The 27,977-nt window shown below is 44.8% G+C and overlaps 1 protein-coding gene across 2 annotated transcripts in view; it reads right to left on the bottom strand.

Moving 5' to 3' along the window:
* The window catches only part of LOC135212025 (bifunctional 3'-5' exonuclease/ATP-dependent helicase WRN-like), a 279,239-nt gene that overhangs the window by 38,532 nt on the left and 212,730 nt on the right, over positions 1–27,977 (bottom strand). The window lies entirely within an intron of this gene.

Raw genomic sequence — 27,977 nt, forward strand, 5'->3', positions numbered from 1 at the left:
AACAAAAAAAAATCATTAATGTCACTATTCTGCATCAAAACAATTAAAAACTATAAGTAGCAAGCAAAACATGCAACCTTTCAATAATTAAGACAATATGCTTTAAATGTGTTAATTTTATTCAATTTTTAAAAATTTCTGTTTACCTATTTTTACAGACTCTGAAAGATAATACTTTTAACCAACAAATACAACTCCGCCTAAATAGTTATGGCAGCAATATGAAGATCGTAAAGCCATGAAGCTCAACAGAAAAACACTAGGAGAGACCAGTGTTACGAACCGAGAGAGGTCCGCTTCAAGTTCGATATTATGATAAACAAAAAGAATTCAACACCAACACTTGAAACTGGGGATACGAATATAAGAAGATACACAAACAGAACCAAGGTTTATTTGCAAGCTTACTCTTCTTCTTCCTAGCTTAAAACCATTTTTATATGGGGTCGCCATTGCGAATGAGTCGTCTCCATCAATTTCTGTCCTGTGCCTCGTTCTCATTTATACCTTTCAATTCCATATCTTCCCCTACACAATCACGCCATCTCTTTCTTGGTCTTCCCTTCCTCCTTCTACCCCGCACTTCCATTTCCATCGTATGTCTTCCAACATGACGTTCCTCCCTTCGTAACAGGTGTCCATACCATAGAAGCCTTCCTTCCTGTATTTTCTTTGACATTTCAGCTACCTTTGTCGATCCTCTTATACACTCACTTCTAATCCTATCTTCCCTTGTTACTCCCGACATCAATCTCAACATTCTCATCTCTGCTACATCCATCTTCTTCTCCTCTGTTTTCCTCATACTTGCTGTTTCTGTTCCATATAACATTGCTGGTCTGACCACTGTCCTATGGAACTTTCCTTTCAATTTCAGAGGGACCTTCTTGTCACAGAGGACCCCTGATGCAGACCTCCAGTTATTCCATCCTGACTGAATTCGGTGTCTCACCTCTTGGTCCATGCTTCCACTATCCTCTAATACGGACCCTAAGTACTTGAACTTCTGTACTTTCTTTATTTCTTCCCCACCCAATCTTATGCTACTTCCACCGTCCTCAGTAATACTGGAACACATATATTCGGTTTTTGATCTGCTTATTCTCATTCCTCTCTCCTCAAGTGCTGCTCTGCACCTCTCCAACCTCCCATCCAACTCCTCCCTCCCCTCTGAACACAACACAATGTCATCCGCGTATAATATGCACCATGGCACTGCTTCTCTAACATCCCTGGTCATTACATCCATCACGATGTTGAAGATGAATGGGCTAAGTGCTGACCTGTGGTATAATCCAACTCCTATCTCAAATCCATCCGTCTCTCCAACACTACTCCTCACTCTAGTATACACATTCCTGTACATCTCCTGAATAATTCTGACATACTTTTCCGGCACCATTTTCTTCCTCAAAAACATCTCCATATTTCTTGCCTTGGCCACTCTTGTCCATAGGCCATTTGCAAGGTCTATGAATACCAGATGCAGGTCTCGTTGTTTTTCTCTGAATTTCTCCATTAGCTGCCTTATGCAAAATATTCCATCCGTTGTGCCGCTTCCCTTCATAAATCCTAACTGTTCCTTCCCTATTCTAACTTCCTCTCTCAGCCTGCTATCTATTATTCTTTCCAAAATCTTCAACGTGTGAGACATTAGTTTTATACCTCTATAATTACTGCATTCCTGGACATCACCTTTACCTTTAAATATAGGTATCAATATGCTCTCCCCCCATTCTTCTAGTATCTTTTCCTGTTCAAATATTTTCACCATCAGATCATACAAGATGTTTACCCCTTCCTCTCCTAAGGCTTTCCAAACTTCGACTGGGATTAAGTCAGGTCCTGTTGCCTTCCCATTCCTCATTCTTTTTAAAGCTCGTATCACTTCATCCCTAGATATCCCCATTACCATTCCCATGTTTACTTGTCCATCCTCTCTTACAAGACTTTCATTTTCTTCATTTAGCAGTTGTTCGAAATACTCTTTCCATCTTTTCAGGATGCCTTCTTCCTTTTTTTATGACCGTACCATTCCTATCTTTCATTTGCTTAATATGGGTGATGTCCTTTGTTCTTTTATTTCTTACTTTTGACAGTTTGAGCATCTTACTCAACCCTTCCTTGGTTTCCAGTTCATTATAAACCTCTTCATATGTCCTTGCCTTAGCTTGAGCTACCACCCTTTTTACTCTGTCCTCCTCTTAATCTTTCTCATGTCCTCCTCCATCTGTGACTCTTCAAATCTCTTCTTTGCCTCCCTTTACCCTTCACCACTTCCCACACTCTTCTCCCCACCACCAGCTCTCCTTTTCCTCCCATTACTATTCAGATGTTTCCCCTAGTATCTCCTTTCCATGTCTTCTAATCACTGATGCATTATGCCTCCACCATTCTCCCACATCTTCAATTCCCAGATCAACCTCTCCCAGCACTCTTCTCCTGAACTCTCTCTTCTTATCTTTATCCCTCCCTAACAATTTATACCACTTGATTTTCTTTACCCCATTCGTTTTTGTTTTCTTTTCTCTTTTCATCTTTAAATCCATACAAAGGAGCCTATCTTCGGAGGCCACGTGGTCACCTGGGATAACTTTACAATTTCTAACTTCCAACAGCCTTGATCTATTGTAAAGGAGGTAATCTATTTGTGTGCATCTACCACCACTCCTGTATGTTATCAAGTGCTCCCTCTTCTTTTTGAAGAATGTGTTCACTATTGCCATATCAAAGGACACTGCAAAGTCTACTATATACTCTCCTTCTGGGTTTCTCTCCCCAATCCCATGTCCTCCATGCACACGTTCAATTACATCCTTTTCATTTCCGACATGTCCATTAAAGTCTGCCCCCAATACAGTCCTCTCCTGCTCTTTCAGTTCTTGCATTACCTCACTCATTTCATTCAAAAAACGGCTCTTTTCTTCCTCTGTGCAGCCCCATTGTGGAGCATAAGCGCTAATGATGTTCATTGTTTCCCTTCCATAACATATCTTCACTCTCATAATGTGGTCATTCTTTCTACTCACTTCCGTCACTGCATTCTTCATTTCCCCCAACAACACTACACCAACGCCATTCCTACCCTGCTCATTTGCTCCACTATAGATTAGCTTGTATCCATTCCCCCAGTTCTTTAGCTTTATTACCCTTCCATCGAGTTTCCTGCACACACAAAATATCCACTCTCTTTATCCTTATCAACTTCGCCAACTCTCTTCCTCTTACTGTCATAGACCCAATACTGAGCTGGCCTATTCTGATCACAGGCCTATTCTTGCAAGCTTACCAACAAAGATAAATGCAGAATGGTTTCTCCTATTTACATACCACAAGTAAAATCTTACAATGCGTGAATTGGGGAAACAGTGGGGTGATGAAAATACTTGCTGGCCCGTTTTGCGCTGTCGGAGATCAATGCTCGAAGCGGTGGCTTTACAAAAGGAGAACTGTAACTGCAGACGTCTTCCTGACTCCGTATTACAGAAAACAATGTCTATTCTTGATACTCGAAGGGCAGGAACTCCTCAAAACCTCTTGTAGAACGTTTCTGCTCTCAGGGCTTGCTCAACGTCGAAAATACCAGATTCCGATCAAACTCTTAAGCGCCTTTTCCTCTCTGATCCTTTGTCTGTTCCTTTTTCTCTTCTCTCTCTCTGGTGATCTCTCACTGATGATCTGATCTCTTCTCCTCTTGGCACAAGGATCAGTCACGAAGTCCCTGATTCTAGCATTCTCCAACTCTTTACAGCCACACTAGACCAAGCTTCCATCAGTCACTTGTTCGACAATTACAACTACTTCTTGTGCTTTCTTATAATAGGGATGTGACAGTCCTGGCTCAAAGATGGAGAAGAAAACTCTCCTACTGGCTCGAGGATCAGCCACAAAGTCCCTCTTCTTCAAGGATTGGCAGGAGAATGCACAGGCATCAAAGTCATCTAAGCTTGTTGATGCCTAAGCGGGAGACAGAGAAAAGACTTGCGTCTTTTCCACTATGTGTTTGTTATATCTCCTAACACTTGCAATTTCTCTCTCAAAAAAAAATGTGCGTGTCGCCAAATCCGAAAGCGTAGTTGTAAAGTACTCTTGTACCTCAAAGAAGTGAAAATGGAAGCATGTCTCCGTGTAGGCCGCAGCTGTGAGGGTTTGTTTCGTATATGAACAAATAAATTTTAAGGAATCATTAGTCTGACAACACAAACCAAAACAAGCTGTAGCCAAGTTTGTGCACTGGTGCTTACCATATGCACATAACTGCGATTATCTTATGTGTTGTAAAAATAAAGAATTAGAAAATACAGTAAAATTATACACATATACGTATTATAAAAAAAATTCCAAGATTTGAAGATGGGAATCCTGACAGTCCACCTCAAACCACGTAAAAATGCTTAGCTGCAAATTCCAACTCTTCACTTTGGAAGCAGAGGCAACAAATTTTCTTGTGTAAGGCGACAGAATTATCTATATTATTATTATTATTAATAGGGGTTAGTTTTTCCAGACCTCTGAGTCTCAAGTAGACTCTTCTCGGGCTGGTTCTCAGGGATCAATCCTGAGAAAAGGGATTTTGACGTAAGGAAAAATCTATTTCTGGGTGATTGGTTCGTGTCGCCCAGCGAAATATCCTTTAATCCATTATTTCTAAGGTAAATGCACTAACACATACCAGAGAATAAATAAAATAAAGAAAAGGTCAGTACTACTGACTCGCTCACCCTCCAAGAGGGTGTCGGTATGAACACTAGGGCGAGTGAGACCACTACCACGAACCACTTACCAATAGAAATCTCCTACTACAAAACCCCCACAAGAGGGGAGCCGACCCACAGAGTGGGCAGCAACTACTACTACTCCATCCCATGCTGCCGACTGCTGCGCCTCTGGTGGCCATCCTTTTCAGTTAGCGCACTGCGTACACACGTGCCCTTTTTTGCTCTGTGTTTTTTGTGCCCCTTTCTTGGATTTAACTAATTATGGAGCGTGCAGCCATCGCAGCAGCTAAGTTAAGTAATCTGTTATTGTTACTATTGGGTTTTTTCCAGCCTTGAGTCAGTATTTGCCGTTTTTTAGGTATAAATACTGGCTCTTGGTCGGAAGCATGGCGGCATTGTTCTGCCTCGTGGTGGGTTCGTTCTTGGTCTTCCATACCTAGAACCTTCCCTTATTACTTTACGCTCTATTGCTAGTTATCTATATTATGTTAGGGTCCAGCCTACTTGGTTTTTGGTTTGTCATGCATGCATGTCTTCTTTACCTTGCGTAGGCATCTTCCATCCAGACCCTAGCCACAGCTTCTTAGTATCGGTCCCCGGCTAGCTTTGAGTGGTAGACTTTCTTTCGGGTTAGTCCGTACACTCCTGGATTTTTTCTCCTACTGATTTACTTTCTTACTTTATTTTAATGTAATTTTTAGTTTTTTTTATATATTTTAGGTTAGCCTACGGCGTCTGGCATATTACGTAGCCTAGGTTCCGTATTTCATTGGTCCCCACCAGTTTATTGCTTCCTCTCATCAGTTCGGTTGCTTCTGTATAGCATCTCACTGATTAGTTGGTTGCTTTAACCTAGGCTATGTTTTTTCGTTGTATTTCTCATGTTACCGCTCCGTGGTCACCATGTGATCGCGAAGCAGCCAGGCGCCCGTCCAGTCACCTTACCCTCCTCCCGCTCTTCCATAGGGCCGGGGGGGGGGGGGGGGGGGGGGGGGGGGGTGGGGGGGGGGGTAGGTCTGTCCTCGCTCGCTCCACATACCCGTGCCTGCCTCCCTCTCTCCCTAGGCGGAGGGAGTAGGGGGGGCTGGACAGACCCAGGACTGGACTTGACCGTTCTCTTGCTTCATGGCGCGCTCGGATGACTAAGGGGGGACTGGCCTTCCCCCCCCGTCGTTCTCTCATCGCTCCGTTGTTGGCTCGAGTCTGTTTCGCCCTCTCGCTCCTTCCCGGTTTACTGGTGCTTTTTATTTTACCGGAGCTCCGGCATTCACGTGGAAGGTTGCTAGTTCACCCTTGCGGGCGGACTGCAGGCGTACAGTTGGTCTTTCCTAACCATCCAGTCTCGCTGATATCGCGACACGAACACCGCCGCGCACCGGAATTATTCCGGTACGTACTAGTGCTTTAGGCTTAAGTGTTTAGTGTTTAATTTAAACTATAGTAAGTTTAATTTAAGCTAGCCTAAGCCGAATCCCTCCGTTACCTACGTTATCACACCGGACCCTCTCGGGGTTCTCAGCCTATTCAGGCGGTTATAAGGGAGGGGTTATGCCCAAACTTTTTCGCGCTCCGGCATGCAGCGGAGTTCTTTTAGCCTACTAGCCTGTAAGTGATGTCTTTTACGGTACTCATGTATCTTTTCACTTACAGACCACCAACTGTGAGCATCCAGGATGCAATGCCATGCTCCAGGACCCCTGTGGACATGAAGTCTGCAGGTCCCATGCTCCATGCGCGACTCCGCACGGGAATCTACAGGTCTGGTTCCACGAAACCTGCACCATTTGCTACGATCTTGTGAGTCAGTTCTTGGACGGGTAAGTATTCCCAACTCCGTTCGGTAATCCCAAGAAAGGTTGTAGTTCTTAAGTTTAATTTTAATCTCTTATTCTAAGCTTAAGCTCTTTTTATATGGGATGTTGCATCCCCTATGTCTTTAGACTAAGCCTATTACTTAAGTTTTAATCTTAAGTTAAACTTAAAACTAATGAATGCCCTCTCTTCCAGGCTCCCGACCGTTAGAAGATACCGCCCTGGCAACCCTGAGGGCTTGGGTCGGCGGTTTCGGTAAGAACGCCGCCAAGGGACAGCCCTACATTCTGGAGAAGAGGTTGGCTGTCCTAATCTTCCCCGGCGGCAAGTCAACGGGTTACGTCGACCGGCAGAGGCAGCCGACTATGGCGGCGATTCAACAACAGCTCGCCGCTTCGTTAAAGGAACCAGGCCAAGATATCTCGTCGGACGTCGCGACACTTGATCTAAATATAGAGCCCATGGTAGGTGTTGACGACCTGTTGGTCGAGGTAGGTACGTTGGACGCCCAAGGGCTTCCCTTGGGCGCCACTGGGTCTTCTACTCCTGCTACTCTCTCCAGCTTCCTTCCAAGGCTTTACAGGAGCTGAGCTCCTTTATACTTCTCCTGACGCTTCAGTAAGACCTAAGGTCAAGGGACAGACGGTTGTAAAAACCCTCAACAAGACGTCGTCGTCGTCCAAAAAGACTTCGTCGGCGTCAACATCTCGTAAGTCTCCGGCTACAAACCCCGGAGCGGAGAGGTCTAGAGCTTCTGGGTTCTAGCTCCAAATCCTCCAATGGCGCAGGTCTTCCAAGGAGAGGCCACATACTCCGGCGGAGTCAGCCGTCTCTCCTCTCCCTTGGTACCTGTTCAGAGTTACCCAACCACCTCCGCAGCAGCTCCGGCTTTGGATCCCAATGCTGCTGGGGGAACTGTTGCAACACAATGGGAGACTTGGGTCGGCTCTCTGAAGAGCAGTATGGAGCAGATGTTCTCCCGGTTGTCCGACAGGATCACGTCCCAGGATAACATCATCGCCGAACTTAGCAGGCTCCTCTAGCTACTCCCCCACCTTTCGGCACCGGTAAATAGCTTAGCTCCCACCGCATGACTCTCTGCCTCCGTTCTCTATGAATAAACCCCTGGAGGGGGTGGCGGTTTCATACGCCCCTTTCCAGGACGGTCTTATTTCAATTCCGGAGTGTGGTACTCGAAGGATTGAGGACTTCGAGTTCTACCCGGAGGGTCTACAACCACCGTTCATTGGCTACGCCAGACTCACTGACGCAGCCATGACTCGAGATGACAAGGTCCCTAAGGGAGACAGTCCTCTACTCACGTGACCAGGCTCAAAGAGAATGGCTCAGGTGTTTAGAGGACATGGATTGTTCTAACACGAAAATTCAACCTTTCAAGAGTCCCTTCACCATTTTCACAATGGAGGAGGGAACTCCGCTTCCCTTCCTTACCAAAATAGCTACGGGTCACTATCCCGGCGGCCCAGAAGGGGGAGTCGGTTGCCACAGCTAAGGGAAGCAGACCCCACATCTCCTTTGCTCCCCTCACTCGGAGAATTGTGGGAAGATTTACCCAACACTATTCGGCGGGCAAACTCAAGCCAGACTGTGCTATGGGGATCAGTTTGGTGAGAAGCTGCCTAGACTTCCGGACAGCCTCATTCAGGCTGAATTTGAGGCCAAGACTAGGCTAGCCAGGTCCATTAACACCATGGCAATGACGGAAGTGGCAACCATTTCTTCCGGCTCTGAGCCACTCTTTAAGCTTCTCACCAAGTCACTGACGCAAACAGTTCAGTCTGACATGTTTGAGTTCGCTACAGCCAGAACTAACTGTCGGAAACATGTCCTCCAGGAAGCAACTATTCGTCATGAGCCGAATAAGTTGCTTTCATCCAACATCTGGGGGGCAGACCTCTTCCTGATGCAAAATGGTAAAGGAGGTCCAGGCGGGAAGCGACAAGGCTTAACCAAAGCCTTAAGGATCGTTGGGCGGGTCTCACCGCAAAGAGACGCCAAGACCAGTCAGCAAGGGGTAAGGCTCAGAGGAAACCCAGACGTTTTCAGCCTTACCAGAAAAAGCAACAACGCTTCGCCCAGGCTGTTTCGACTGTTCCGTTGGTACAGTCCAGCCCAACCCCTCTACCTCCAAGGCTCAATCACAGCCCATCTACGTGATTTCCCCCCAGCCTCAACCTTCCACCTCTTACGCTGTCTCCCAGCCTTCAACCAAGTGTTCGAAGGCCAGGCCTTTCAGCAGTATGACCGCTCGGGTAGGGGAGGCAGAGGTAAGGGATCCTTTCGTCAGAAAGGATCAGGAAGGTCTCTTAACAGGGGAAAACACTTCCGGGGAGGCCGCGGAGGTTACTCAAACCAGCAGCAATGAGAACTTGAAGGTAGGAGGGAGGCTGTTTTTCTCCGGCACCGGTGGGGATTCAGCAAGTGGGCACAAAGTATTGTGTCGAAAGGCCTGGGTTGGAGTTGGATTGCGAATCCGCCTCCACCCAGACCTTTCCTTCAACTTCCATCAAAAGAATTGACGGAGTATGCGGAGACCTCTCCTTCAGAAAGGAGCAATAGCGAGAGTCAACAGATTAAAATTTCAAGGGCGCTTATTCAGCGTTCCAAAGAAAGGCTCACAAAAAAGAAGGGTAATCTTAGACTTATCCCGTTTAAACTTGGCCATTCGCTGCGACAAGTTCAAAATGCTCACCATCTCGCAGGTGCGGACCTTACTTCCCCGCCGTCGACCACCTCTATCGATCTTACAGACGCATACTATCATATCCCTATTGCAAGACACTTTCGCCCTTATCTGGGCTTCAAGATAGGAGATCAAGCATTCTCCTTCAAGGTAGTTCCCTTCGGTCTGAACGTGGCACCCAGGGTGTTCACAGAAGTTGGCGGAAGTAGTCGAGTCTCCAACAACTGAGGTCTCAGGGGATAATGGTAGTAGCGTATCTCGACGATTGGTTGATTTGGGCTCCAACAGTCGAGGAATGTCGCAAAGCCACACTGAAAGTAATCCAGTTTCCTAGAGTATCTGGGGTTCAAAGATAAAACAGGACAAAATCAAGACTCACTCCGGAGTCCAACTTTCAGTGGCTGGGCATTCAATGGAATCTATCCTCCCATACTCTGTCGATTCCATCAGCCAAGAGAAAGGAAATAGCGAAGTCAGTAAAGCAATTTCTAGGACACAAACTTGCTTCAGGAGAAGCCAGGAAAGAATCCTGGTTCACTCCAATTTGCATCAGTGACACATCTTGATGAAAGCCAAACTGAAAGACCTAACCAGAATCTGGCGCTCACGATCAAATGTCAGATCCAGGGACAAGTTGTCATCAGTCCCACAGATTCTACGGAATCGTCTACGCCCTTGGGCAAAAGTGAAGAACCTGTCAATATCAGTACCCTTCAGTTTCCTCCTCCGGGGATTACCATCCACACAGACGCTTCATTAAGCGGCTGGGGAGGATATTCTCAGTTCAAGAAGGTTCAAGGAACCTCGTCACCCCAGTTCCGCCAGCTTCACATAAACGTACTAGAAGCGATGGCAGTGTTCTTGACTCTGAAAAGGTTACGTCCGCCAAAGAACTCCCACTAAAGCTAGTTCTGGACAGCGGCGTGGTAGTCCATTGCGTAAACAGGGGAGGCTCCAAGTCACGACATCTGAATCATGTCATGGTAGCCATCTTCTCCCTCCCTGGCGGACAAGTTCAGTTGGCACCTCTCTCCACCCATATAGCTGGAGTGAGAAACGTCATAGCAGATGCTCTATCCCGCTCAGTTCCTCTGGAGTCGGAATGGTCACTGGACAACAGTTCTTCCGTTCCAATGGATTCTCCGGAGGGTTCCAGGTCTACAAGTAGATCTATTCGCATCTCAAGCGAACCACAAACTCCCATGTTATGTGGCCCCCAACCTGGACCCTCTGCCTATGCCACGGACGCCCTGTCCATAGATTGGAACAACTGGGAGAAGATTTATGTCTTTCCTCCAGTGAATCTTCTCCTGAAAGGTACTGAACAAACTCAGGACGTTCAAGGGTCAAGTAGCTCTAGTAGCCCCAGACTGGCCGAAGAGCAATTGGTACCCTCTGATTCTGGAACTGGGTCTTCGTCCTCTTCGAATTCCCAATCCCAGGCTCTCCCAGTCAGTACAACGAAGACTGTGTTCGCTTCCTCAGGAATTCTCAAAACCCTAACTTTATGGACTTCATGAAGTTTGCGGCTAAAAAAGATGCAGATATTTGATCCACGAAATATTCTTTTCTTGGAATCTGATAAAATTTAAAAGAGATTCAACTTTGAGACAGTATGATGCTGCAGTCAAAAAGTTGGCAACCTTCCTGAGAGAATCAGATATTAGAATCACAATCAATTCAGCTATATCCTTTTTCAGATCTTTATTTGAAAAGGCTTAGCAGCTAGCACTATTACGACAAACAAGTCAGCCTTGAAGAAGATTTTTCAACTCGGTTCAACATAGACTTGACAGACTCTTACTTCTCGTCTATTCCCAAGGCTTGTGCTAGACTTAGACCTTCAGTGAGGCCTACGTCAGTATCGGGTTTGGGTTCTTGAATGATGTTCTAAAGCTGGCTTCAGAAACAGACAATACGACATGTTCATTTATAATGCTCTTAAGAAAAACTCTATTTTTATTAAGCTTGGCTTCAGGAGCTAGAATTTCAGAACTGTCGGCGTTATCCAGAGATCCGAATCATATAGCCTTTCTTCCCACAGGGGAAGTTCTACTTTCTCCGGAACGTAGCTTTTTAGCAAAGAATGAGGATCCTTTGATGAGGTGGGAACCGTGGAAGGTTTTATACCCCTTCCACAAGATGTTTCTCTTTATCCAGTTTATCGACCTTACGAGTCCCTTCTGTTCCAGGACATCCTCATCCCTCGTCGGGTCCTCTCTTTAAGAGAGAAAAAGGTGGTACTTTATCTATTAAAGGTATCAGCAACAGATCCTGTACTTATTAAGCAAGCCAACCCTGATTCCTTCCCTAAAGCTCATGATGTCAGGGCAGTTGCCACCTCAATTAACTATTTCCAACACATGAATTTTTGATGATTTTAAAAAAGTATACTGGATGGAAATCGCCGACAGTATTTAAAGCGTCATTACTTAAAGTCCTCCTTGGAAGCTCTGAAATTTTTCAGCAGTTGCGGCGGGTAACATAGTTTCCCCCGACTCTGCTTAATCTTAAGTTGAAGATCCAGTTCTCCTTTCTGCCTATCTCATTCAACAGTTTGTCTATACCTACCATGTTCATCTACGTCTACCTTGAGTCTTAGCTGCTCTTGTGATGGTACAGTGGGTGTCCCTTATTTTTTTGCTAGGGTCACCCACAATTGTTTGTATATTCTGATCTCTATGATGTGGTCCCCTTATTTTTATGCTAGGGTGACACATCCACATTTGCAATGGTTACGGGTTTTGTATACTAAGTCATATACATTTGTTTTATTATATTTTATTCTAAGTTTGTTCAAATTCAGTTTATTATTATAATTGCTTTATTTACTTTGTACATATTAACTATACACAAATGTTAAGATCAACATATATTCCATGTAAGCCCTGTACATTTATGTTAACTTTAAGTTAATTTTAAGGAATATTTTCTAACTTGTATAATTGTGTATATGTATATTTCTTAGCAATTATATTTCTTTATTTTATTTTAAGTTTTATTGAGACCTTATTCATTTATTTTCTTTACAATCTTGTGCTAATTCTCTGGTACGATTTCGCGCAGCGACACGAACTGAGCCCAGAAAAGGGATTTTGACGTAAGGAAAAATCTATTTCTGGGCGATTGGTTCGTGTCGCCCAGCGAAATCCCACCCTACCCATCCCTGCGCTCAAGATTGTCTGCTAACTTCAGGATGGCCACCAGAGGCGCAGCAAAAAATTTATGATGTTATCAATTGAAAAATGAAGTTTTTATTGTAAAACTAATATTGTAATACCTACCTGAACACCTGAACAAGCCCTGGTCACTTACCAGCCCAAACCATCATTTATTAAAAATTTACCAAATCTTTGGTTAAAATAAACGATCAGTGTTGCCAATCTCCTGTCAAACACCCTCATTACCTAGTTACCAGCCCACCGCTGGTAGCCCTGCCTCACGGGCCGGTCACACCTGCCCTCTCACGTCAATCATAACTCAATAACTCTGTATGAGAGGGGAGGAGGGTGGGAATCATTCAGGTGTTCAGGTAGGTATTGCAATATTAGTTTTACAATAAAAACTTCATATTGCAATACACCCCCTGAACACCTGAACAAGCCCGATTAACAACATTAATTTGGAGGTGGGGAATCAAATCTACCCGGCCCTCCACTGTACCAGTTGTCAGTCAATATAATTGAGTATGCGGGTCAGTCTCAAGTTCATTTGTCACTCGTCTAAACTAATCTCCCATGTGTGGCCTTCTAGGCCTCCCATATGTGGAGGGAAAAACTCCCTGCACCTCTACCCTAAGGTCAAAACTCATTGAGTGCGGGAGGGATACAAACCTGTTTCCTCTCAGCTGGCTATGTGCCTCACCTGAGTAGAGGAAAAACTGAAGACCTCCCATGTGGCTCGGTCTCTAATGTCCCTCTCATGTATGGAGGGAATCTGAAGACCTCCCATGTGGCTCTCGGCCTCTCATGTATGGAGGGAATCTGAAGACTCCCATGTGGCTCTCGGCCTCTCATGTATGGAGGGAAACTGAAGACCTCCCATTTGGCCTTAGGCCTCTCATGTACGGAGGAGACAACCATGTCCATTGGTGCGTCTGCAACAGTGTCGTCGATCATAGTGATATCCTCTCTTGTAGTGTTGTACCTGCCTGTCTGAACTCTGCCTGGTTGGCACTTGGAAGAATACCCTCAGATAGACCCAGACATGTTCTTTCCTATCTGTCCTAATACTTAAAATCCTCTCGTGATATATCATATCATGAATACCTTATACATATTCCTAATATTCGCTCCCTACTCTAATACTAACTCAGACAGCAAGATTGTTGGGTTTAAAAATAGAATTTAGGCCAATGGCCGAGTATTGGGACCTATGAGGTCAGTCAGCGCTGAAGGGAAATTGACAAAGTTTGAAAAGGTGTGACAGGAAGAAAAACCTCTGTTACACAATGAGTCCAGTGTTAGGAGAGCGTGGAAAATAGGATGAGAGAATATGAAATCAGAAAAGTGAGAGAGAGAGAGAGAGAGAGAGAGAGAGAGAGAGAGAGAGAGAGAGAGAGAGAGAGAAATACAATCGTCTAAGATAAAGAGAGAAGAGAGAGAGAAATACAATCGTCTAAGATAAAGAGAGAATATAAAATCAGGGAAGTGAGAGAGAGAGAAATTACAATCGTCTAACATCTCCGTAAATTGCACCCTCTTCTAAGTTAAAAGGGTATTATCTTAACGATAATATACTCATATAACTCCGTACAGCTATGAACAACCGAACGAGAACTTGTTGCTAATGCGATCGACTCCTATAACAATATCCGTTATTGTATTCATCCGCGTGCGACGGTAATTACTGTATTCATGTTATAAATGCAGCTGAAGCTAATAAGGCAAAATTACATGCATCAGCAACCTGGACAGAAGTCCCGAGCTTTTGTATGAATTCAAACGCAGCCGTGGTAAAAGAAACTAATAGCATGAAAGAGCTCATTACTGTTGTTTTCACACAGACAAAGGATTAATAAAGTATATAAAGTGTAAGGTTCGTAATACCTATGAAAAAGAGTGAAAAACGAACGGAATCCTAATTTAACGCCATCTAACCCGAGGGAAAACTAGCTTCCAATGAGACATATCAGTCAAATTTTGGTCTTAAATTACATCGCAAGACGAACAGTATGACTTCGTTCCATAAGTTAAGTATCCAGATATTCATTAATATGCTAACTAGGGACAAAAACATTAGCCGAGACCTAGTGATGGTTGAATCTGGAGCCAAGGAAAAAAAAAAAAAAAAAAAAAACAGACAAGCCGGCATCTTGTCTGTCTAAGCCACACCTCCTTACAATAGTGCTGTTTGACGACAAGCTAGTGTAATTGTAATTTAATTGAAAAGTAATAAAATAATATTTAAAGGTAATTAAATTAACTTTAATAGGCCTAATATTAATTTCAGTTGTCATTGTAATTTGATAATACGACTGGTAATAATTTGTAACTCTAATTGAGATAAGCGCAATGTAATTACTGACGGCAATAGTCTGTTAAACGTATGAAGACGTCATATACATACGAATTCCTTATATCTGACATCTGATTATATGCCCCAAGATAGATACCTCATTGACTATGTTAAATGTCAACACAGTTGAACACACGTCTCCTTCAAGACGTTTGTACAAACTTGGCATAAGTGAGTGTGTTGTTACGTTAAGTCATTTTAGGTAATCAGGAGAAAATGATATGGATACGGCAACGCAAACCCGTATTCGTCATCCGCTGATTCCAGCGTGAATGAGTCGCCCAGTTAGTGTTTATACTACGCTAATATGATGAAACATATAATACAATTATAATGCTTTAGTCGGACAGAATCCGATCTTCATTCTGTTCGATTACATTCATATTAATTATCCTCAGATCGGATTCTCGTTCGTTTTCAATTACACCTGTACTGAATTATCCGAAGTCTGAATGCCTTGAGCCTACAGCGTTAGCCAATATAAAAATAACTACCGATATGTTGTACAGCGAATACTTTAGGCTAGGCTAGGCTACTGAATATGCATACGATATATCATCGTGAACACTAGGCTAACCGTAGTTAATTTTATTCGATTTCTCTCCATACTGAATATCGTACGTCAATATGCATTGAACGGAGAATTAGTTGATATTAACAATTATCGTATCGTATAAGTAGAGGAAAGTAACCTTAAAGACGAAGGAGCATATCTGAAAGACCAACCATGGCCTAAAAGCTTCTGATGCAAGGAACTCGAAACAGGAAAAAGCCTAAAGATGCTCTAAGGACACTGTGCCTCTATAAACTACTACTTTTAAAAGAAAACCGACCAGAAGAAGCCTGCACTTCACTTCCTAAACTAAACACTATGTAACCTATTATCCCTACTCGTCTATATCTGACCTAAGTTTTTATCATCCTGAGAACTTACACATCGAGGGAAGGGGAATCTGCTGCCAACACTGCCTGCTCCGCGCCAGGGGGGACGGCGGATCCTGCCCTGTGGGCTTGCGGATCCCCATAACCCCCAGCACCGGTTAGGGCTGGTTCTGGAACAGGCAGGGGAGCTGGAAAAGAACGATTAGTAATTTCAGTATCCCTATTGCTCGATCTATCCTCACTTAATCTTAACATAAAATCGGTAACAGAGATGTCATACTCGATGTCGGCCTACTCTCAAGTCTCTTAAAGAGCACTGTCTCTAAGTCTATCTTAATCTACGTTAGTCTCTTCCTGCCTACACTTCTTAATACGAGACCTTTCCTATGTTTGAGATACCCTAACATCTGGTTCAAAGACCACTCCTGACATTCCAAACATCTGGTCTTTACATTATATTGAAAAGGCCTACAATTTACGCATAAGGAATGACTATCGTGTCACAGGGTACTCATCCTTTTCTTGCATTGTTGGCAAAGACGATACGTTGTTGAACTTCCGCTCGTCGTTTTCTGTGATGTCGTGGCCGAGAATGCAGTAGTCGTTGTCGTAGCTCGTGTTGTTTCTTCCTTTGCAGAATCAATGTCTGATGACAAGGTATTAAGAGCAATCCAACCGTAATCCAAAGGGATGCGTAATTCGTCACCAAAATCAATCAAATCAAAGGTGCAAATGAAGGCCGGGCAAGACCAAAAAGGAGTTCGCTGTGGATACAGCTGTACTCCACCGCGAACGATAAGTGATTGACGTGAGAGGGCAGGTGTGACCGGCCCGTGAGGCAGGGCTACCAGCGGTGGGCTGGTAACTAGGTAACGAGGGTGTTTGACAGGAGATTGGCAACACTGATCGTTTATTTTAACCAAAGATTTGGTAAATTTTTAATAAATGATGGTTCGGGCTGGTAAGTGACCAGGGCTTGTTCAGGTGTTCAGGGGGTGTATTGCAATATATGATATTGTTATGATACAATAAAGTTTCATACATACTTACCTGGCAGATATATACATAGCTATCGACTCCGTCGTCCCCGACAGAAATTCGAATTTCGCAGCACACGCTACAGGTAGGTCAGGTGATCTACCGGCCTGCCGCTGGGTGGCAGGACTAGGAACCATTCCCATTTTCTAATCAGATTCTCTCTTCCACCTGTCTCCTGCGGGGAGGCTGGGTGGGTCTTCAATCGTATATATCTGCTAGGTAAGTATGTATGAAACTTTATTGTATCATAACAATATCATTTTCATACATTCAACTTACCTGTCAGATATATACATAGCTGATTGACACCCTTTGGTGGAGGGCAAGAGACAGCTAACTACTGACTAGACAGGTAAACAACATATGTTGTAGGTATTTATAGACCTTGGTTCCTCTGTGTTTCTAGACGAAGGGTCGACTTCCTAGCTATTGCATAGGAGTCTGCTTCGTCTCAAGAGCCTTAGCAAGATAGTGATCTGTGGCCAAGAGTTCTTGTGGGTCTACCGATGGGGTCTTATCCACTTACTCGGTCGAGCCTAATTGGCATTTGTCAATGGGTGCTAATCCGCTTACATGACAATATGCCTATGCCTATTGGCATAACTAAGGAGCGCAACACCGATCCCGATCACCTGTTCCTAACATAAGGGTTCGTGCTAGAATTGAAAAAGAGTTATCCCCCAAACTCCTTTCAAACCTCAATAAAATTCACTAAGTTAAAATAAATTCAACTCATTATTAAAGGATCAGTGTCGGCTCCTTATCCCAGGTTTATACGTATCCGCTGACACGTATAAACCAAGAGAGAAGGATCTCTCGTAGGTTAACTTGATGTCCTTCCTGTAATGAGCAGTCAACACATCGTTGCATCTCTCATATGTTAAAGCTAATATGTCTTCCTGACATATTGTTACGAAAAGAACAAGAATTTGCAAAAGCTCGCACTTCATGAGCTTTTAAATTCTCAGCTGTTTGAAGGTATCTCAAGTAACTTATGAAGTGCCTTTAGAGATCACCATTGTTTAAAAGAAGACTAGGACTTTCTTTGAACTGGATCTCATCTGGATGAAGCCTAGCGCCTGGCTGGCGCTTTGCGCCTGGTTGGCGCCTCGCCCTGGCTGGCGCCTTGCGCCTGCCTGGCTCCTTGCGCCTGGCTGGCGCATCCTGTTTGCCTGGCCCCTCGCGCCTGGCTGGTGCCTCGCACCTTGCCAGTGCCTTGCGCCTGTTTGGAGCCTCGCGCCTGGCACGTGGCTGACTTCTCCCCACTTGCTGGAGCTTCGAGCTTGTTAAGAGTCTCGAGGAAAACTGGCGATGTCCACATCGGAAACTTTTTCCCGATTTTTTCGCCTCTAGCGCACTGCGCCAGGTTGGAGGCCCACTCCTTCTCCTCATCAGACAATGACAGTGTTCATATTGACTGTCTTTCTCTGGCGTCTTCACGCCTGTTTTGGCATTTGGCGCCTGACTGGCGCTACATTGTCCGAAAGTCCTGAAGATCCACCATCGTTTATCAGGAGACTGGAGAAGGGTGGAAGAAATTCTTTCACTTTGAGCTTTTGGCCTTTCCGGCAAGGGGAGGTGATTTTAGTCAGCTACATCCAGTAGACGATAGGAAATCTAAAAGTCCGAGAGACAAGTCTTCCTCCGAGGAGGATCCTTATTGAATACTTCCGTTGCTAACGAGTTCTCCTCCTACATGTTGATGAGTTTTCTCGTTGCAGAAGCTTCCCTATCCTTGCCCGAAGGAAGGGAAGGAGCGTGGAAGTTTGAAGAGATTCTGAGCTGAAATTGGTAGGACTCCTGATTTCTAGCTCTTTAATGTATCTCTCTGAACCTTTTGGGAAGTAGTTTGAGGCCCTCATCGCATTCACAAACTCTGTCAGAACGTTTAAACCTTGTCTTCTTCCGTAGATGACAACGTCAATACATTACCTGGACAACGAAACCTCTATCTGAAAGCGTTGATCCAGGAATAAAAGGCTTTAGTTCTTTTGCCAAACATACTATGCTAGCCAGAACCCATTGCCGAGTCTTCATAGAATTTGATTCCGGATTCTAAAGCCCAAAATTTCACTTGTCCTTTTGATCGTTTAGGACCAAGAGAAACATTTGATGAGGAGCAGTTCCATCTTGTCAGAACACGGAATCTGAGGCCCAAATTAGGATCCCATTCTAAGTATAAGATCTCCTACTCTTATCGTATAGAGGTATTGTATAAGATCCCGAAGATCTTAATTCTCTACTATCTCTAATATTCTTTGTCGAGACAGAGTATATCTTTTTACTGTGTTCATTGATAGCATAAAATACCTAGGTGATTCTTCCCCCTGAAAGGGAAGAAAACCATTATGTGGTTCACAGAGGTATCGGAAGAGGACAGTTTCCCCTTTCCATCTAGCACGATCTGCAGCAACTCTATGTCTTTAACATATTTGAAGGAATTATCAAGCTTCCCTTGAAAAATCCTCTCATTCATATTTAATTCTGGTCAGTCTGCACGCAGACAGACTCAGAGTGGATAGGTTTTTCAGGTCCAATATTTATAATAGATTCCGATAAAATCTCTACTCTCTTAGAAAAACCTTCCGACACATGCTGAGAGAAGAACGTGACCTCTGTGAATCCAACCTTTTTATTGCCAAAATGATGCATTCACCTTCTTCCTTTGATGCCCATTTATCTTAATATCTGTTAAGAATATATATATAACTAGGGGAAAAAAGACTAAAGTTTAGTCTCCTATTAAATTAAAGATGGCGTATCTTGCTACCTCTCTTGTTTCGAGGAAAAGGAAGCAATCTATAAGAAGCTCGTTCGTCTTCTACCTTGCGAAGAGATCTGTGAATACTTTCCGCAGGTTCTCACAACTCTTTCCAATAAATGTTAAACATACGTCAACAGTTATTATCGTCGATCAAGAAGGTTCTCACAGACGTGCAAAATCCCGCATCGAACCTGGTAAGGATCGTTACGTTCCGTGTCTGTTTCCAAATAGGTTAAATCGTGCTCTGCCGAATTAAAATCCTTTATAATACCGTCACATTGTGGTAAACAGCATTCATCTAGGAAACTCTTGTAAGGATAGTAGGAATTCTGTAATTAACCACGGTGTGTGCATAAGGCTTAACCGTAACCGTTATCTTAAGGTGAATTTTCTACTACATTCTTTCCTCACCGAGGCAGAGAGAGATCCTTAGCAAAACGAATACGATGTTATTCATGTTTGCCTAAAAATCCCCTCAATTCATGGTTAAGTCCCTGATTGTAGGGGGAATAAACGGTGAACCATTCGATCCCTTAGGAGAGAGAGATGTAACCAACCGCTCACGACCGAGAACCGGATGGTACTGAATTGGCTTACAATTACAGCCGTCTCGTTCACTGCCTGGCTGCATTCATTCTGAGTTGCCAGTTACTCCCTTCAATGAAGGGATATAATAAAATTATTCTCGAGCCTAAGAAAGCTCTCAATAATGCAAATTTAAGCCAAACAACCTTTGTTAAATACCGAAGCTGAGTAGGTATTGTCGTAACAAACCTTTTAAGCGAAAATCCTGTAAGGATATAGATAATTCCGTAGCGAACCAGAAAGGCAACTATGGTATGCGTATATGACTTGTCATTCAGTAGTCGTATACACTAAGTCTTCTACGACATTCTTTCCTCTCTGACATGCAGAGAAAGAATGGAAATCTTACTCTCTTCGTTCTTTTCGTCAATAAACCCGAATGAGTATTAGTCGAAAGAGATCGCAAACATGACAACCGAGGATCGAAGAGAATCTCTCCAGCTTTTATTATCTTGGAGATAAGTCCATATTTTACGCCTTTCTTATCTGGAAGAGCCTCTAATCAATGAATGAGAGCTCGTACGAATCTTGTTCAACTTCCAAACGATTGCCCCTCTTTCTGTAAATGGTTGGTTGCATTATTTTTTAGAAGGAGGATGATTTTAATATCCTCTTACTAATACTGAACTAATTCTCACAATTCTGCTCTATCTTCCATTCCTCAAGTTGGGAGAAGATTGAGCAACCGGAGGAGAGCGCTTCCTTTCGAAAGGTGAAGGGCTTTTAGCAGTACCGACTCTAACCTGACAAGGGCTACGGCAGCCTGTGCTACATCTTGAGTCCCTGCCAGGAAAAAGCCGAACTTGCTCTTGCCTTTATTGCATTAAGACTATCCTGACAAGGGCGACGGCCGCCTGTGCGACAACTCCCGTCCCTATCAGGAGAAGCCTCGAATGTCTTTCACCTTTCGCCTGGAGGACTCTTGGCGGTTGTCAGGCTCTTCTTGTAGGAGAAAGTGCCTGGCGCTAAGCAGGAGTATCTTGCCTAGAATACTCCTGGCGCCTTGGAGGAGTATCGCGATCGGAATACTCCTCGTGCTCGGAATACTCCTGGTGCCTGGCAGGAGTATCGCGTTCCGAATACTCCTGGCGCCTGGGAGGAGTATCGTGCTCGGAATACTCCTGGCGCCTGGCAGAAGTATCGCTTTCCTAGGAGGAGTATCGTGATCGGAATACTCCTGGCGCCTGGTAGGAGTATCACGTTCCGAATACTCCTGGCGGGGGGCGGCGGGAGGAGTATCGTGCTCGGAATACTCCTGGCGCCTGGCAAGAAGTATCTTTCCTAGGAGTATCGTGATCGGAATACTCATGGCGCCTGGTAGGAGTATCACGTTCCGAATACTCCTGGCGCCTGGGAGGAGTATCGTGCTTGGAATACTCCTGGTGCCTGGCAGGAGTATCGCGTTCCGAATACTCCTGGCGCCTGGGAGGAGTATCGTGATCGGAACACTCCTGGCACCTGGCAGGAGTATCGGGTTCCGAATACTCCTGGCGCCTAGGAGGAGTATCGTGATCAGAATACTCCTGGATCCTAGCAGACGTATCGCGCTTGGAAAGTTTTTCTTGTGCGGAAGGTTCCGAGCGCCTGGAAATTCCGCGTTCGGAATGTTCCGCTTATCCAGAAAAAGATTCCCGCTTGGAAAGTTCCGAGCGTCTGAAAGGCGATCCTCGCCTGGAAAGTTCTGTACGTCTGGAAGTTTCCGCTTGTGCGGAAGGTTCCGAGTGATTGTCAAATTCCGCTTATGTGAAATGTTCTACACATTTGGAAAATATTTCTTCTTAGAAAATTCCAAGAGCCTGGAAGGCGATTTGAATCTGGAATCTTCCGCCTTCTGGAAGGTTCCGCTTGTGCAGAAGGTTCCGTGTGCGGAAGGTTCCGATCTCTTGTACATTTGTTCTTGCTTAGAATTCGACAATACTTCCATTTTCATCCATAGCCCTCCCTTTCTTCTGAATGAGAAGGACTTCCATTTCCGATGAAGATCCTGGTTCATAGTGCTTCAGGCGCTTTGCGCCTCTATTCAGGCCCTTCAGGTGCTTTGCGCCTCGTTTCAGGCGCTTTGTGCCTTGTTTCAGACACTTTAGGCGCATTGAGCCTCGTTACCGGAGCTTCATGCCCGAGGAGCTAGAAGCTTAAAAGTTATATATATATATGTGTAATCACTAAACGAGATCCATATAATTCATTCGATCAACAAATATTCTTTAATATCTAATTCGTTCTTCTCAGAATAGATATATTTTCATATACACGTACCGATGAGGAATTTATTGAAATAACTGTTTCAAACCCCCATGGGATGGAGCCCCCCCCGTCCAGCTGTACGGGGGACGAACCCGGATAGGGCAATGCATCTACCGCAACTGTTATCGAATGATGTCTTCCTCTCTCCGTCTCTTCTGAGGTTCCGATAGCCAGACGAGATTATCTTGCATCTTCATTTAATCTACGCCGTTGAATGTTTCTTCTCCTTATTCGTCAAGACGATAATAATAAGGGGAACACATTGAATTAGGATGCCTTTCCAATGGCTATCCCTGGCAGTCTGGGACATCCTACAGAACCTGCCGAGGGGACGCCTGATCGGTGGGGATTCTCCATAACCTCCGTAAGGCTTTCGACATTCCTTCTCCTCTGGGCCTGTGAGCTTGGAGGAGGTCTAGACCTGGGAGCGAGACAGAGCCGATCAGACGCACCCTCTATTGCAATGGGAAACACTATAATCACTTCTTACCTTATAATAGCTCGTATCTTGAGCTACATTCCTTTATCTTCAAATTGCAAACGAATTTGTAGTTTCTGTGAAGTAAGAAGGTGATGAGGAAACCAACACTACTAGTACTGTTAATATTCTAACTGCTCGTCAGAACGAGAGCTATTAAAGCTTCTAAAGAAAGCATATCTAGTTCTATGTTTTTCTGACTTCCTCAAATAGGAAGTTACCTTATTTTCCTCAATCAAATTCTAACATTTATTACACTTTATCAATGAATAAATATTTATATTTCCCTTTCTTGCAAACTATGTAATTGTCTACCGAAAACTTCAGTGGTTACACATCCTCTATTCTTCGAAAACTTCGAAGTTAATTCATTAAAAGTTATTAAAAAGTTATTAAAAGCGTATGCCGAACCACCGAACTAGTACTTCCCTGTAAAAGTCAGCCCAGAAGATCGATGGCAATGAAACACGAAAATCAAATCAGGAGGGAAAGTAAACATACGTTTACATTCCCAGCGACAGAGAGAATCTGATTAGAAAACGGGAATGGTTCCTAGTCCTGCCACCCAGCGGCAGGCCGGTAGATCACCTGACCTACCTGTAGCGTGTGCCGCGAAATTCGAATTTCTGTCGGGGATGACGGAGTCGATAGCTATGTATATACAGTGGTACCTCGAGATACGAAATTAATCCGTTCCGAGACGGCTCGTATTATGAGTTTTTTGTAACTTGGAACACATTTTACATGTAAAATGGCTAATCCGTTCCAAGCCCTCCAAAAACACCCCAGTAAATTATATTTCCAGGCCTAAAACACATGTTCTAGGGTTACGACGGAAGAAATATGACTCCAATAAGGCAAAATACTGTACATACTTGAGTAATATTCAACTGCATGTAATGTTCAACCCCATTTTTACTGCATATATTAGGACTTTAGCATATGTCCCTTAGCAATAAGCCTAGCCTATGTTAGCAGTTGCTACTGTAGCCTAGTCTATGATTCTGACATCTAAACCTAAGAGCTAAAAGCTTAGAATATGCCAATAAAATGTATAAATAATCAGTATGTACTCATTTCAAATAATTATTAATTAATCATTAACTATAATACACAAACAAACAAAAAATGACAATGTCCAAAATTGCATTTTTCCTAACTATACAAACCTGAGGTCCTTTTACAATAGGAAGGTACTAGCGGCAGCTGGATAGGTCGTAAGCTTTCGAACAAGGGGTTCGGTAGTTAACTGCTTGTCCGACAGGCGCGCGCGCGCGACTGGGAGGTAAACAAATCACTTTTGCTTTTGGCCCATGCAAAATACGCAGAGTGAGGGGTGGCATGAGGAGGGACTATATGTAAAGGACCTCAGTTTTGTATAGTTAGGAAAAATGCAATTTTCGACAAATTGTCATTTGTTCCGATACGTAATACAAACCATCGGTCCTTTAACAATAGGAAGACTCACTTCTTGGTGGGAGGAATCTGAGTCTTTTGATGAACAGACTGGTGTTCGTCCATCCCTGGAATGCCTCCCTGGTCGTAAGAGCGAGGGGTGGGATCCAAAAGCCGTCTGGTCCGATTGATCGGGGTGTGCACCGCAGGATCAATGGTCAGACCTCTGGGCCCAGTACTAAGAGAGAGGCAAGCGTATCTCTTGTACCAGCAAGCAAGAACTTGTTCCTGTTTGCAAGAGGCAACATAAAGAATGGGTTTGTCTCAAGCTGGCATCCACTTCCTCCCCCTTGTTGGAGGAAGTGGTGGATATACGCTCCTATCCCTAGTGAAAGGGATAGGATGGGGCTCTGTTGAGTAGCTCACCTGCATCTTGTCCTTATCCAGCAGGGTGACGACCGTGTCCCTCTAACCACAGGTAGAGGGGAAGAAAAAGAGGGGAAGAGAAGCCAGTCACACTCTCATTCCCTCATCCATTCTTACGGTCACACCAGGACTCGATGCTGTTCAGCCTGCGAGGGTCTGGGTTCGCTACACAACGTGTTGAGCAGCCACCACGGGTCCCAAGGAAAAAGATCCAAGTACCTGTGGGCAATATTCCGAAGGTAGAAGGAGGGACATGTGGTCTGGTTGGACCAGACCCCTGCCTTCAGTACCTGCGCCACGGAGAAGTTCTTTCGGACAAGGCAGCATCTCCTTCGCATCGAAGGCGGTGAAGTCCATTAGGGAGGGGATTGTGAACGACTCTAAGCAATCGTCAGGGACCCGAAGGGTTCTGAGTCTTCGCTACGAAGTTCCGGAGTACGAAATCGAGCGTCACGGAATCCCCACCCATCCCCTCGATGCTTGACTTCGCAAAAAGAAGTCATGCAGTTCCTCAGAGGAAAAGAAGGGAATAGTCGCATGACCTATCCCTCTTCTCTACTTCGGTGATGTCCAGTACCCATACTGGTCTGTCCGTTTGCCACGAAGTCTCTCGCATCCTCCTATCCCCATGCAGCGAAGTTCTCGGTAGTGGATAGGACACCGACACTCCATGGTGGGTGTTGATGGTATGGGTACTGTGACAAGCTATTAAAACGAAGTAATGATTGCTCTGTAACAACCGAACTAAGTCAACAGCGTAGTTCGTAACTGACTCGGGCGCTCTGACAGCTGCCGACTGGCTGCGTTCGGTAGGAGGGCAAAGTTGTCCAAGCATCCGAGTAAGTCACGTGACCTTCGCCCTTTTTAAAGGGTTTTATGCCGAGAGACCAAACAAATAATGTATTTGTTTTGTCACCAATGCCGGACAGCGAGGTGATGATTCTCTTAAGGCATGTGCCCAACAGGCGAAAGTCAATTGCCATCAAGAGACCGAGGTCCCTGAAGGCAAATCATCTCATAGTTGTTGAATCTCAGCTAAGGAGAAACAACACTATGTACCGTTGAAGACGAAGGTAGATATTGAATGCAACCTACGTCTTCACAGACGAATCGAGAGAAGGATTCTCAAGATTCTGAACCTGTGCTTACAAATGACTGAAAACGCTAACCGCTATTTCATTGCTGTCCGGTGAGAAGTCGTAGTTGCAATGAAAGCGGGGCGTTCTTCAGTAATGAAAACACAGGGGAAAGCCGCCTAAGGAACTGCTTCTCATGGGCTGAAACCATTGGAAGTAGAGCTGTCAGGTCGGAGAGTAGGCGATGTCTTCTGACACATCTCGTAATTCGGGTTGAACAATGAACAATTGTACACCTACGAATACAAGATATTTTGAAGACAAACTCAGATGTCTGCAAAATCATACACATTATCGCAGTGCGATGCAGCGGGAGACTTGTACAGACTTCTGTTACCGTGCGGTAAACAGAAAGATGAAGAGTCCAAGAGATATCTCTGTTGAAAATTCTCGCAATGTTGAAGGCGATGGAATCTAGCGTCACAGCAGTAGATGGTCCTTCATTATTGCGAGAATCCCCGTTAATCAGAGACCTAAGTCCATGATTGTTGGGCAGAGATACGGTTCGGTAGTCAATCAAAGCAGGGGAGAGAGAGACATAACTGACCGTGCATCTCGGAGGCCCAGCTGATACTGAGCTGCTATCAAGCAGTTCAATACGCAGTAGCTGAGCCTGAGCTCTCGCTGACTCGTCATCCTGAGTTGCCAGGTAATCCATTATTCCACGAAGGAATGCGTTCGGCTAGAACCACCGAGCATAAAAGATATGCTTGAGCAATTATATTTAGGCAAAACAAATTTCGGTAAATATAAAAGTTGAAATGGTGTTGTCGTGACAAAACCATAAGTATATAAAATTGAAACTGAAAACTCCTGGGAGGTTGCAGGCAACCCCGAGTTGCAGTTCAATTAGAATACTTCTCGTCTAAGTCGCAATCCGTAGATTAACTAGGATATGCGCCTACCCCTCGGACAATTCAACTGCTTAGCAGAATCATGTCGCGAGGTTAATATACGTAGTATATTTGTAGGATTCTGAACAACGATCTCCATCCTAAATTCTTTCCTTCAAGAAAACAAAATAAGGATTGGAGATCGACCACCTTCGATCTCTATCAAAGAGAGTGAAGGAGAAGTCTTCCTCGAAGGAAAGCTTCAATGGTGAACAGAATACTAAGACGATAGTTCAAGCCAAACTGGATATTCCCGTCCGTTCTTCTCTATTCCAGGTTGGTCGCCTACTGTGAGATAGTCTTCTTTCAGCAGCAGTCTTCTTCCCAATGCTAGAAATTCCAGGAATTCGAGCATAGGTGAGGTTCCCGATTATCGTGTAACATATCGGGGATTCTCGTCTCGCTCACTTTGGACCGTGGTCTCGCCTAAGTGTTTGGAGATCGTAAAAAACTCGAACACTCTGAATGCGCTAGAAATTCCGTAGAATTCTAAGCAGTCTGCGAAACCCCCACCGAATTCGTCAAACGATATCGGTTGGTGGTCCTCTCGATTCCCGTAGAAATCGAGAATGGGGCAGGATCCCTCCTCAACGCGACCGGGGCTTACTGTCAGGTAGGACCCGAAGGTCCCCCCGGTAGCGCAGTCCCCAACGTGGGATCCTACAGAGAAATCTCTGTAGGATCCCTCCCCTTTCCCTCGTAGCCGTAAGGAGAGAGGGAATGGGGGAGGAATTGGATACTCGCTCGCCTTCCAAGTGGAACTAGCAGTTGGAGAAGAGTAGGAGCAGCCATCGCCGCCTCTCAGAGTCTGGGAAAACATATCGTCAGGAGAAAACGTTTTCCCGAGGATGGGTTACGAACCTCTCACTGTAGGTAAGGGTCTGCCGCCACTGTGAACGTCGTCTGGGTGGGGACTGATCGACACCTGACAGGAGAGAGCCGATACCGTCCTCCGACTCATTCCAGTCCTCGGTCGAGTCCGAAACCTCTCAGGAGGACTGAAGGAGTATTTAAATACGGTGTCCGAAGACACGTAGAAACGCCGCTGTCGCAGTAGAGGAGGTGGAAGTAGCTTGATCGACCGGCCAGAACTGAGAGAGCCTTCTTGTCCGGAGACGAGAGACTTTGGTTCAAGACAGAATCGGCAAGCTCCGATCGCGGCAGACCCACCGTCGGTTTGGGTTCCCTCTCGGGCCCCAAAACGACTCGAGCAGAGACGTGGGCTCTGCTGGTGAGAGCGGCAATCCTTCCCCGAGGTCGTTGCGCTGACGAATCAGCGCCATAACCTCGACAAAGTTCCTCTGGATCTCGGAAGTCATAGCATCTTGCAGAGTAGGACCGTCAAGCCCCTCGAACAAGAGCATTCCGAGAACCTCCCCCTTAAG

This window comes from Macrobrachium nipponense, chromosome 40 (genome assembly GCF_015104395.2).
Source record: "Macrobrachium nipponense isolate FS-2020 chromosome 40, ASM1510439v2, whole genome shotgun sequence".
NCBI classification, from domain to species: Eukaryota; Metazoa; Arthropoda; class Malacostraca; order Decapoda; family Palaemonidae; genus Macrobrachium; species Macrobrachium nipponense.